Source organism: Dipodomys ordii, unplaced genomic scaffold (genome assembly GCF_000151885.1).
Source record: "Dipodomys ordii isolate 6190 unplaced genomic scaffold, Dord_2.0 Scaffold52, whole genome shotgun sequence".
Lineage (NCBI taxonomy): Eukaryota > Metazoa > Chordata > Mammalia > Rodentia > Heteromyidae > Dipodomys > Dipodomys ordii.
The window spans coordinates 1531669-1544030 of NW_012267268.1; the positions used below are offsets into that span (position 1 = coordinate 1531669).

At 35.6% G+C, this 12362-nt stretch overlaps 1 protein-coding gene and 1 pseudogene across 3 annotated transcripts in view; one reads left to right on the forward strand and one right to left on the reverse strand.

Annotated features, from left to right (window-relative positions):
• Positions 1-12362, forward strand: part of Dpp10 (dipeptidyl-peptidase 10 (non-functional)) — a 1450850-nt gene that overhangs the window by 1320193 nt on the left and 118295 nt on the right. The window lies entirely within an intron of this gene.
• Positions 4262-4857, reverse strand: LOC105988932 (annotated as a pseudogene).

A 12362-nucleotide genomic window follows, 5' to 3' on the forward strand; every position in this document is an offset into this window, starting at 1 on the left:
TGAGCATTTCTTCATGTGTCTATTTGCCATCCTTCTTTCCTATTCAGAGAAGTTTCTCTTCAAGTCTTTAGCCCACTTATTTATTGGGCAGTTGTTTCTTTAAAGATTTGTTTTTGGGGGATTTAATTTTTTAAGTTCCATGTATATTTTAGTATATGAGTATATTTTAGATATGAGACCCTTGTTTGTTGTATGGCTAGTAAAGATCTTCTCCCAATCCATGGGCTTTCTATTAATCTTGGGAGCTATGTCCTTTGCCATGCAGAAGCTCTGCAATTTCCTGCAATCCCATTTGTCCAACCTTAAAAAAAGATGTATTTTCCCAGTAGTTAATTCAGTTTTAATTATGCAGCTAATAAAAGATTTATTAACTAATTCACTGTTCCTAGTAGCCTGTATTACTCCCAAAGGTCCATGACCTGCGAAAATTTAGTTAATACAATGTGGAAAATACTTCCTGTAAAGGAAAAAGGAACCCAGGTACTTGAGGTTTTTAAGAATAAGAAATTTGTTTTGTTGAATCTGTAATGTGTAAGTCACTCTAGAGAATTCATTGGCTGTGCAATTAAAAAGCGGTTTATGTCAAATCTTACGGAAGGTAAGAAGTAAAGGAAATGTTGGACAAAACCTTCGAGGATACATCAACATAGTATGCTGATGAAAATGAGTTTAACATTTAAAATGGTGGCTGGGTGCCGGGTGGGGGTTGGTGCGGGGAGATAATAAGTTCATGTTTTTAGAAGCATGTCATTTCACTTGTGGTTTAAAAATGAAGCCTATGTACTTATACAAAATATTTATTTACCAGAATTGTAAGACCCCAGTTTCCCAATGGGACACCCCAACACGCAGGCAATTAGACCTAGGAGTCTTTATTTGCCAAGTGGCATCTGCATCCAACTTGCAGAGTTTATGAATGCAGCCAGGAAATGCAGACCTGCTGGGTATGTAAGGGCCAAACCACTCACAGATGGCATTTTGTCAATGAGCAAGCAAGTTGGGGGGGGGCGGGAAATGGAGGGGTGGAGAGGGTGGGGGAAGGGAGCACAGAAGCAAGAATTAAGCAGTTAGCAGGAATTTGGCGATTATGCTTGGTTTCCCTTTCACCCATTTCTAGGAATCTGCGGAGGTTAGGCTTTATTCCCTTTCTTCAGGTCACTGTACCTTCTGTGTCACCTTTGGCTTGGAGAGTCCCCCATGGCAGATACTGATTGTTTTGTACTATTTACAGAATTGCAGTAACCTGGTGTTTAATTTACTAATTTACTTGAAACCTTTCTCTTTGGAATTTCCCCTTTAATGACTAACCTGGAGTTTCTCTCTACCAAGATGCTCTGCCTTTAATGTTTTGCCCTATTCTTAATAATTAATAATTTTGTTCTTTTTCCGATTTGACATTTTATATTCTTTTTGTGGAGTCATCACAGTATTATTCAGGAATATTTGCTTAGAGAATTTAAAACATAAGATGAGAGATATACTGAGAAAGAATGGGTGGGTTGGGTTGATTTTGATGCCACATTTCTTATGCATTAATGTCTGTTTTCACTCTATTTGATTCTGGTGCCCTACATTTTATATATACATTTTTTTCTAATTTGGGGAGGGGAAGGGAAATAACAAAATGCTGAAATAAAGATACAGGATGATCCATTGTAACAATGAGATGTACGATACACTATGTTGAAAATGAACTTTATAACTTGGTGGGTGGAAGGGGAAGATTCAGGAGGTGGGGAGGGAAGGGATGGTAGGGGAAAAATAAAAGAAGGGGTAACAATGCTCCATAGGAAATGGACCAATTACCTTACTCACGTAACTGTAACCCTTCTATACAGTATCTTTACAATAAAATATATAAAAATTAAAAAGAAATTAGAAGATGAACAATATTGAAAAACATTCCATCTGTGTAGCAAGATGCCATAACTCTCTAAGAACTTGACGTTTAGGGGCAAGTAAGGGTGAGAGTAACTGAAAGTTTTAATAAGATTTAAGTAAGTGATGCATGGGTAGAATACCACAGGAAACTCCTTTGAACAATAAACATGAGCCAAAAAAAAAAAAGTCAAACAAAGGAACTAATGGCAGGAATGTAAAACAGGTCTTATTTGCAAGAATGTGGATTACTGGGAGGAAAGAGGATACAAAGTAATTGAAGGGGTGGATGTGGTTACAGAATTTTTAGATAGGAGTGGCACTGTAGCTCAAGTGTTAAAGCACTGGCCTTGAGCTGAAGAACTGAGGGACAGCACCCAGGCCCAGATTTCAAGCCCCACGACCGACCGAAAAAAAAAACCAATTTTTAGATACGTGTATGAATATAGAACAACAAAACCGGCTGAAATCATTTCTACATATTGTACACTACCAAAGAGGTACAATATAAAAAAATTACAGGACTAAATAGCAATTATTTTTGGCTTTGTAGGATGAAAAAAATCATTGATTTTATGCAATGCCTATATATCAAGACCAAAAGCAGGTGATCACAAAAATATATTGATGTAATTCAAATAAAAAAGTAATTAAATACAGCACTTTAACAAGTTTTAATAACAAGTTTACAAATGGGAAAAATGATTTTTATTAAACTTGTAATTGTTCCATGTCATCAAATTGTTTGCAAATATTGGTCTGATAAGTCATTCTTAGATTGAGAACCTCAGAGATTTGTTCAAATACTGGCCTAATGAAACATTCTTAGCTTGGGCAACTTCAAAACTACAGAAAAAAGATTTCACCATACCTCATGGTCCAGAAACCCTGCTGCTTTGACCTAGTGATTTAGAAGATCACTCCCCTATAGTGAAAAGGCCCAGTTACAGAAGCTTATGAAAGCAGGAATTTTGTAATGCACTGGAAAGGTTATAAGGAAACAGCAGGGAGCAAAAACCACCTTGGGGTATGAGATGTTAAATAGTGTTCCCTACAGGGGACTGCTGGGAACCGCTGGCCTCCAAGGTGAGCCAAGCTCCAGTTATGGAAAATAGAGGGGAAAATGGCATGTGTGAAGTTGGTTGTGGACTGAGTGCTAATGTTAAAGCCATAGTGAAAAGGTAGATTAGGTGAAGATGGAAAAGTGCAAGGATGTTTATACATTTTACTAGGAAGGATAGGGGTGTCTGTCAGATCAACTGTTAATAGTATACACACACACATACACACACACAATCTTAGGAAGACCGATACAAGCTGGAAAGAGTGGCCTAAGAGATTGTCTTGATACAGTTTGTGTGAGGAGAGTGACCAATAAGATGGACATTCTGTTATATGGCACAAAGCCAACTGAGAAAATAAGATAAACACTATTACATATTGATCTTGCTTGCTATGTCCTTTACCATGCAGAAGCTCTGCAGTTTCATTCAATCCCATTTGTCCAACCTTTCTTTGATTTGTTGTGTTGCTGGGTCTTTATTTTAAACAATTTTGGCCTGTGCCAAGGAGCCCTGAACTTCCTCTTATTCTTTCCTGTAATGTTTTCAGAGTGTCTGCTTTCATTTTGAGGTCTTTGATCTATTTGGAGTTGATTCTGGTGCAGGGTGATATATGGGGTCTAACTTTAGTTTTTTACAGGGGTTTAACCAATTTTTCTAGCACCACTTACTGGAGAGGCTGTCTTTCTTCCATTCTATTTTAGCTCCCTTATAAAAGATTATGTGGCTATAGATCTGTGGGTCCATTTCTGGATCTTTAGTCCTATTCCATTGGTCCTCATGTCTGTTTTGTGCCAGTACCAAGCTGCTTTGGTTACTATGGCTTTGTAGTAGAGTTTGAAGTTTGGTATTGATATTCTTCCACAACTGTTCTTTCTGCTAAGGATTGTTTTGTGCTATTCTGGGTCTTTTTATGGTCCAAATGAATTTTTAATTGCGTCTTCTATTTCCTTGAAGAATAAGGTTGGGATATTGGTAGGTATCATTTTAAAGTTTACATCATAGAGGTCCTTCATTTCTTTAGGTAAGTTAACTCCTAGGTATTTTATTTTTTTGTGGGACTATTACAAAAGGAGTTGCTTTCCTAATTTCAGCTGCACTCTTCTCATTATTGGCATACAGGAAAGCCACTGATTTTTGAGGTTTAATTTTTTTATATTGCTAAGTTGCCAAAGTTTCGAATAAGCTTGGATAACTTGGGAGTGGAGTCCATGGGGTTCTTTAAATACAAGATCATGTCATATGCAAACAGGGTTGTTTTTATTTCATCTTTCCCTATTTGGATCCCTTTTTTGTTTGTATCTTGTCTTATTTTTTTTTAATAACGAAAACCAACATTGATTTATTTGCGTTTATTTTATGCTAAATTTATTCCCGTGCCATAAGTTTTTGTTTCTTCAACTTCTTCTGGGATACCTTTTTCTTCTGTGCAACCTCTTCCTCTGGTTTAGGAACAATTTTCTCCTTCTCAGTAAGGATCGTCTCAATATGGCAGGGGAGCTCATGTATGAGTTAATGCTACCATGGGCTCTGTAAGGTCGGCAACGCATCTTAGGTGCTTTATTCACCTGGATGTGTTCAATGACCAGGGAGTCTGCATCTAAACCCTTCAGTTCTGCATTACTCTCTGAATTCTTAAGCATGTGCAGCAGAAATTCAGCACTCTTTTTGGGTCACCAACCCTGTGTCCAGCCCCGCTGTTAGGCCTGGGCACACCTGCCAACTCCACCATTGTAACGCTGGAATGGCACACATTGCTTCTTTAACGTGACATCTTTCAGATACTTGGTCGCTTTTTGGATATGCATACCCTTGATGGTGTGGGCTGTTTCTCTAGTGTTCTTAGAAACACAAAGATTGTAATCTCTTGACTTGCATGATTTTTGGGGCTTTCTGGGTCTAGAATGTAGCGAACCATTTTCACAGGTCACCTCTGGCTGCTTACAGGAAGAGTGTATTTTGTCTTATTGCTCTTACTAGGCACTCGAATACTAAATTGAAGAGAAGTGTTGATAGTGGACATCCTGTCTTGTTCCTGAATTTCGATGAAATGGCTTTAGCTTTTTGCCATTAACTATAGTGCTGGCTGTAGGTTTGTCATACACAGCCTTTATTATATTGAGGAATGTTCCACGGATTCCTAGTTTTTTCCAGAGCTTTCATCATAAAGTGGTGTTGGATCTTGTCAAATGCTTTTTCTGCACCTATTGAGATAATCATCTAGTTCCTATCCCCGTTCTTGTTCATGTAATGAATTATATTGATTTGTGTATATTGAATCAGATTTGCATCCTTGAAATGAATACTGTTTAATCATACTGTATGAATTTTTTGATGAGTTGTTGAAGTAGATTGGCCAATTTTTTATTATTTATTATTATATTATTTTATTATTATATTATTTTATTATTTTTTAATTGTGAAAATACCATACAGAGGGGTTACATGAGAAAGGTAATGAGTGCATTTTTTATCCAGCATTGTTGCCTCCTCCTTTGTTTCCCCTTGTCATCCTTGCCTTCCTGTTTCTCCCCAGTTACCACCAAAGTTTTAAAGTTGTTTTTTTTTTTTGACATAATGACTTGTACATCTCGTTGTTGCGATGGGTCCACGTGTATCCCTATTTAAACAATTTGTTTTTTCCCTTCTCCTCCACAAATTATACCAACATCAAATACAGTGAAAGCAGGGGTTATACCATGGGAGAAGGACAACAAAGAAATCATCTTATAAATATGTTAGAAACAATAACAAGAAAGGAAAAATCATTAGAGTCCTTATCTTGGGGTTCATTTCACCTAACATCAACTTGTCTGACCATTTCTGCTTGTCTTAGACATATACTAGTTATTGCAAATAAGGGAAACCATGGACCTATGTTTCTTTGGGCCTGGCTTACTTCACTTAATATAATTTTTTCCAAGTCGTTCCATTTCCTAACACATGGGGCAATGTAATTCTTTCTGATACCCAAATGATCACAAACAAGAACTAAAGCTACCAGCACAACTATGTTTATTGCAGCATTATTTACCATAGCTAAGATATGGAACCAATCCAGATGCCCTTCAGTAGATGAATGGATCAAGAAAATGTGGTATATATACACAATGGAATTCTATGCCTCCATCAGAAAGATTGGCCAAAATTTTGTTGAGAAGTTTTGCATTGATGTTCATCAAAGAAATGTGTCTATAGTTTTCTTTCTTTGATGAGTCTCTGCCTATTTTGGGATGAGGGTTATGAGGCTTCATAGAAGGAGTTTGGTAGTGAACTTTCACTTTCAATTTCATTGAAGAGTTGGGGGAATGTTAGTGTGAGTTCTGCTTTGAAGGCCTTGTAGAATTCAGTTGTAAATCCATCTGGTCCTGACCTTTTCTTGGGTGGGAGGTCTCTTATTGTTGTTTTTATTTTGATGCTTAATATGGGTCTGTTAAGTTTGTTTAACTCATCTTTGTTTAGTTTTGGCAAGATCCTAAACACATTCTACTTCAGCTGCTTACCTAAGTTTTCAGTAATACTTTATGACTCACTAGATTATAGAAAGGTTATATTGCCTGTAAAATTTTAAACTCCTCATCTTTTTAGTTTGAAATGTGAGTTCTTCAGCCACAGTGCCTCTGAGATAGTTTCTGTTTCCTTTCATGCAGAGGTCATGTTAAAATGACATTACAGTTACAAACATATAAGGAAACCTTGTAATCACCATATTTCCATGTTTAGCCCTCCCCCACTTTCATCCATTTTTAAAGTTTATTCATTGGAAATTTAGAATATGTTTTCCCCCAAAGTAGTAAACATATATTTACATATTCCTTAAACAATATAAAATTTGCTATGTCACTAAGCATTAGCAATTGACAAAATTCTGATTTTTCCAGGAAGTCTATACGATAGTGGTTTTCTGGCCAATGCCATACCCAAGGAAAATGCAAATAAATTAAATGCATGCAAACTTTAAACCATAATTTGCAATGACAATTGGGTGACATTTACAAAGGCAGATGATTACTTAGAGTGGATTAAAATATGAAAGTTCTCTGCTAAGAATTCAAGCCTAAAGACTTTGGTCTTTATATTTATATGATGAGGAGTAATGCACTAGTAATTTTTGTAATTGGAAAAGGCAGAGTGCAAGGAATGAAAAAAAAGAGATTCTGAATTGTTAACTTGATAGACATCAATGAAAACTAAAAGGTGAGACAAAAGTGAAAATCTTATTACTGACTACCAACAGATATTACTGAGAACCAGAAATTACTATTTTATATACCTTCTTATATGCTCTCATTTCCCCAGGGCTTTCAGAGTACATTCTTTTCTTTTGCATATATATATATAGATATATATATGGATATGTGTATATGTATAGAAATTTATACACATATATATCACATGTAGTATATAGTTATATCCAAGAAGCACAATGGGTAGTCTAATCTAAAGAGTATTATAGGGTAGGAAAAAATGAAATAATATCACTACTTTTATTCTGAATCTGAAATTATATTTAAATGTAAATGATTTATCCTCAGTTTATCATTGTTTCCAATAAATATGTTAATAAAAAAGATTAATCAGAACATATAATTTAATTCTGGACATCAGAATTTAATTACCAAGTCCAGTTTTCCATGTCTATTTTACTAATTTCTACTATTTTGAAGGACATAGTAAAAATGTTTTGATGTTTTTGATTTGCAATAAAAAATTAAAAACCTATATTTCTTCATTTGTAGCAGAGGATGCCTTGAAATTTCATGAAGTAGAATAAAGTGTAGAGCTGTAGGGAAAATGTCCCTGGGAGATAGCCAAGCCTGGTTCCACCTTCTGCATTTTTCAATTTGTTTTCTTATCAGTATGCCCATAAACTGGAAAGCAGTAGGCACAAACCCACTGATAAGCACAGGAGAATTTCTTCCAGTCTCTCGACCCTCCTTCATGGAAACTCTTTAAGGCTTTTGAAGTCCCCATTTGAAATAAAAAGTGTTACAACACAAACGTAAAAACAAATTATTTTAACCTTGGAAGCTGGAGTGCATAGCAGCATACATTTTGCTACTTCTTTTGGATGGATGAGAGCCAGCATATCTACATGGGAAGAAAGGGGTTAATTCAACTCACTCCCAAATTAAAGAAAGATAACTTTCTTACCCATGAAATTGTAAAGGTTAAATGGTTGCATGCCACATGCTAATTTAAGATTCTGGGAGTAAGCAACAAAAATGGGTTCATGCTCATTTCAATAGAAAATTAATTCTCTCTCTCTCTCTCTCTCTCTCTCTCACACACACACACACACACACAAAGGTAAGCTTTCAGAACCAATGAGAAGCACGGAATTCTAGGACTACAAAATGGGCAGGAAACAGGAAGGGATAATATTTTGAATTTACAAATATGTTCAGGAAATTTTCATGAAGTTATTGTGGCAAAAATCTGTCAGAATTTTTTAAATGGCAGTTTAGCCATGACCATTCTTGTCCCCCCTTTCTGGAGCATGGAAGGTCTGCTGGTTAGGTTGAGAATAGTTGCTGAACTTCAAGTTCATTCCCTCAGACCCAGACAAGGAGGCAGCTCAAGTTACCCATGATTTATCTTTTTGTCTTTATGAACTGGGCTTGCTATCCATACTCTGCTAACCACTTACACTGTGATAATGCACAAGCACTCCAGCTGGAAGAGAACTCCAAATAAAAGATTAACAATTAGTGTTTATTCTAGAGAAACAGGGCTATGGTTTTTCACTTATTGTCTGCAAATACTTAAGAATTCCTTTCAGCATAACTATATAACATGTTTAATTACTTCAGGATTTTTATTTTCTATTTTTGCCTACTTACTGATAACTACAATAATTTAAAAATGAAACGTGTACAGGTCCAATGACTAATATATTTTTGGTATAGGACCTTGGGCTTGAATTCAGGACCTGGCTCCGAACCTGAGCTTTTTTGCTCAAGGTTAATGCTTTTCTACTTGAACCACAGCTCTTGGGCTCCTGGATGGTTAACTGAAGATGAAAGTGGCTTACACTTTCGTGCTCTGATTGACTTAAAATTTCGATCCTCAGATCTCAGCCTTCTGCATATCTAGGATTATAGGCCTGAGCCTCTGGTTCACAGCATGATATTCATTGTTTTTAAACCTATAGATCTATGGAAAATGTTAACATCACTCCCTCTACAAGATAGGAAAGTGGAGGACAGAGAGCTGAAGTGATGACATTCTCCAATATTGGGATGATTAATTGACAATATCAGGAGTGTATGCTGGGTCTCTGTAGGAGACATCTCATTGGGAGTGGGGAAATGAGCCCTAATAGAGAGCTTTCCTCGTAGATCTGTAGTAGGTTGTATGGTTTACCTCCAGCACTGGAAATAAATTAATGATAAATACACAAATATAATAATAAAGTGAAATCTCATTTTCCATAGAACAATAAAGTTATTTTTCAGATAACAAAGTTGTCATTGAGTAGCTCACATCTCTTTTCTTTATTTTTAAATTTTTTTCAATACTTAACATCTTGCTTTTGTTTCATTTTTATTTTCCATTTTGCTTTCTCTATCACTTATATTAGGTAGAAATATTTCCCCCTAAATTAATGTCTTATTTTGCTGTATGTGTATTAATCTGTATGTGCTTATATCAGAAAGTTAATGTAAACCATAAGCCATTATATTTTTGTCTCTGTATCCTCAAAGGTTAGCATATTGACTAGTGTTTACTAGATGCTGGATATATACAGAGAAAGTGAGAGACAGAGTGAGAGAGGAGAGAGAGAGAGAGAGAGAGGAAAGAGGAGAGAGGAGAAGAGGGAGAAGAAGAACAGGGAGAGGGAGAAGAATATAGAAAATGAAGGACTAGAAAATACCATTCCTAGGTCCTAATATATCACTAAGTATCATAGCTATTTTTAAAATAGCAATAACATTGATAACTAGATATTTTACATGGGTTTCTATTTATTTATCTATAATTATCAAAATGAGTGATTCATCCCATGGTCTTCTCTTAGGCTAAATGAGTTTATGGACTGATACAGCCCAGAGACAGTCTGTTATTCAAAGATTGGAGGTGGTATTTTCATACTTTTATATAGTATTCATTTGCCTTTGACAAAAGCATTGATGAATGCAAAGGAATTGGACATGGGAAGTGTCTAAAATTCATAGGTATGAATTTAAGACAAATGCACACATGTCACTTTTGGAAAATGCATAATATTCTGTAAAGGTTTTCAGAATTAAAAACTTTGAAAGGGCTTTCTGATATGAATAATTGCAAATGTCAAAGGATGAGAGTTCCCCTATTTCTAGAATGTCAGCTCCTGACGCACAGGTGACATGAATGATTGCAATAGGTTGTCCTATCTCCCTGAGATGCAAAATGAAGCAGTACTTCATAACCAACAGAGAGATTTATTTAAGGCTAAAATGTCATAGGTAATCAAACTATTTAACTTTCTCTCATAGTTTTACCCTGCACTAAGTACATGGACACAAATTATTCAACATATATTGACAATGTATGGAAATAATTTTGTAAAGTTGAATGTGACACTGTGGCTTTCAGTGAAATATTGATAAAAATCTTTTTGGCAATATTTTAGATGGGTTGTAAGTATCAATATAAATTACACAAAATACATTTTGCTTTGCTTTAGTTCCATTTTAGCAAGTATGCTGCAAAGAATACATTGCTGATCGTTGTGAAACTCACTTCTGCATTATGGCAGAGTAGAAACAGGGCATTGCTTGCACACTAAAATTCTCCATTCTGTCTTCTACGAGTCACTACTTCACTCCAAAATTAATCATGACACCGAATGGAAAAAAAAGCATTATTGGCTCTTAAAAGTAGTACTGCTATGAACATTTGTGTATCTGCTATACAAATGCACACACAGAGACTAGCTAGCTTTTATCCATCCACATCTATTTCTATTAGCTGTCTATAAAAGACGAGTTGAGTGGCTGAATAATTTAGATACACAGATGTTCTTCACTGGTTAAAACTATTACTGAGATTTAAACAATGCTTGTACCAGCTCCCCCTCTCTCTAGTAGTACATGAGAGTTTGGGTTGCTTCACATCATTGGCAACACTTACTACTGGCTTTAAAAAAAATTAAGCCAATAATAAGTCCAAACTACTTTGGTCATTATTTTCCTTTTTTATGTTACTAAAAGTTTTTACTTCAAGACTTGATAAAATAATCTCCCCAAATGTTCCCCAGAATAAAATGACACATGTTACTTAGAGAAAAACATGGTTTTCACTGCTTAAGAGACTCAAATGCATTAGGGAGGCTGTGCCAAAATTAATCCCAACAGTTTTATTTATTCAAAAATGTAAATGTTGCTGGGTTGGCCACTAGTGGATCATACCTAAAACCCTAGCTACTCAGGAATCTGAGATGTGAGGAGGTTGATCCAATGACAGCCTGAGGCAAGAAAGTCTGTGAAACTGTTAGCTCAAATTAACCATTAAAAAGCTAGAAGTAGGGCTGGGATGTAGCTCAGTGGCAAAGCGCTTGCCTAGCAAGCACAACATCCTGGGTTCGATCCCCAGTACCAAAAAAGAAAAGACAAAAAAAATACAGTTAAAAAAAAGCTAGAAGTAGCAATGGAAATGGGTTCTTTTGGTTATTGTTGTTGTTCATCGTTTTTCTTTTATCTCTCTTTGGGACATAGAAATGGAGGGACAAAGGAAAGGGGGAAACAGAGAGGAAAGGGGGTAACAATGCCCCAAAAAGAAGTGCACTCTTTACATGGTGTATGTAACCATAGACCCTCTTTACATACCCTTTATTATAAAAAAAAAAAGTCTAGAAGTGGACCTGTGGACCAAGTAGTAGAGCACCACCTTTGGAAAAATAAAGCTTAGTGTCAGTGCCCAGGACTTGAATTGAAGCCCCAGTACTGGCACAAAAAAGAAATGAAAAAGCAAATGTCTTGCAATATTTTATGTATGTGATGGAACTTAAAGTGACTTATTTTTCCATTATTTTCCTCTGATATCAAAAGCATTCATGTTTATGTAAGAATATAATATAAAAGTATTTATATATATATATATATATATATATATATATATGAACAGTCATCCAAATGCTGGTAGAATCTGTTCCTAATTGCCAGAAAATCTTTGTAACACATTGAATTAAGTTTAAGAAATGTTTAGTGTATGGAAATATACAATCTTAAAAATGATGAGCTGATTATGATTGCAAATTCAAAATATGTTCCTTTAGAAACAAAGGGAAAAGGTTCAACACACATTTTTGGAACCAGAGTAGGGCCAAAAAAGTACAATGAGGCTGAAACATTTTTTTTTAATTTTTTATTGTGAACATACTGTACAGAGGGGTTACAATTACATGGGCAAGAGAGTGAGTACATTTCTTATCGAGCATTG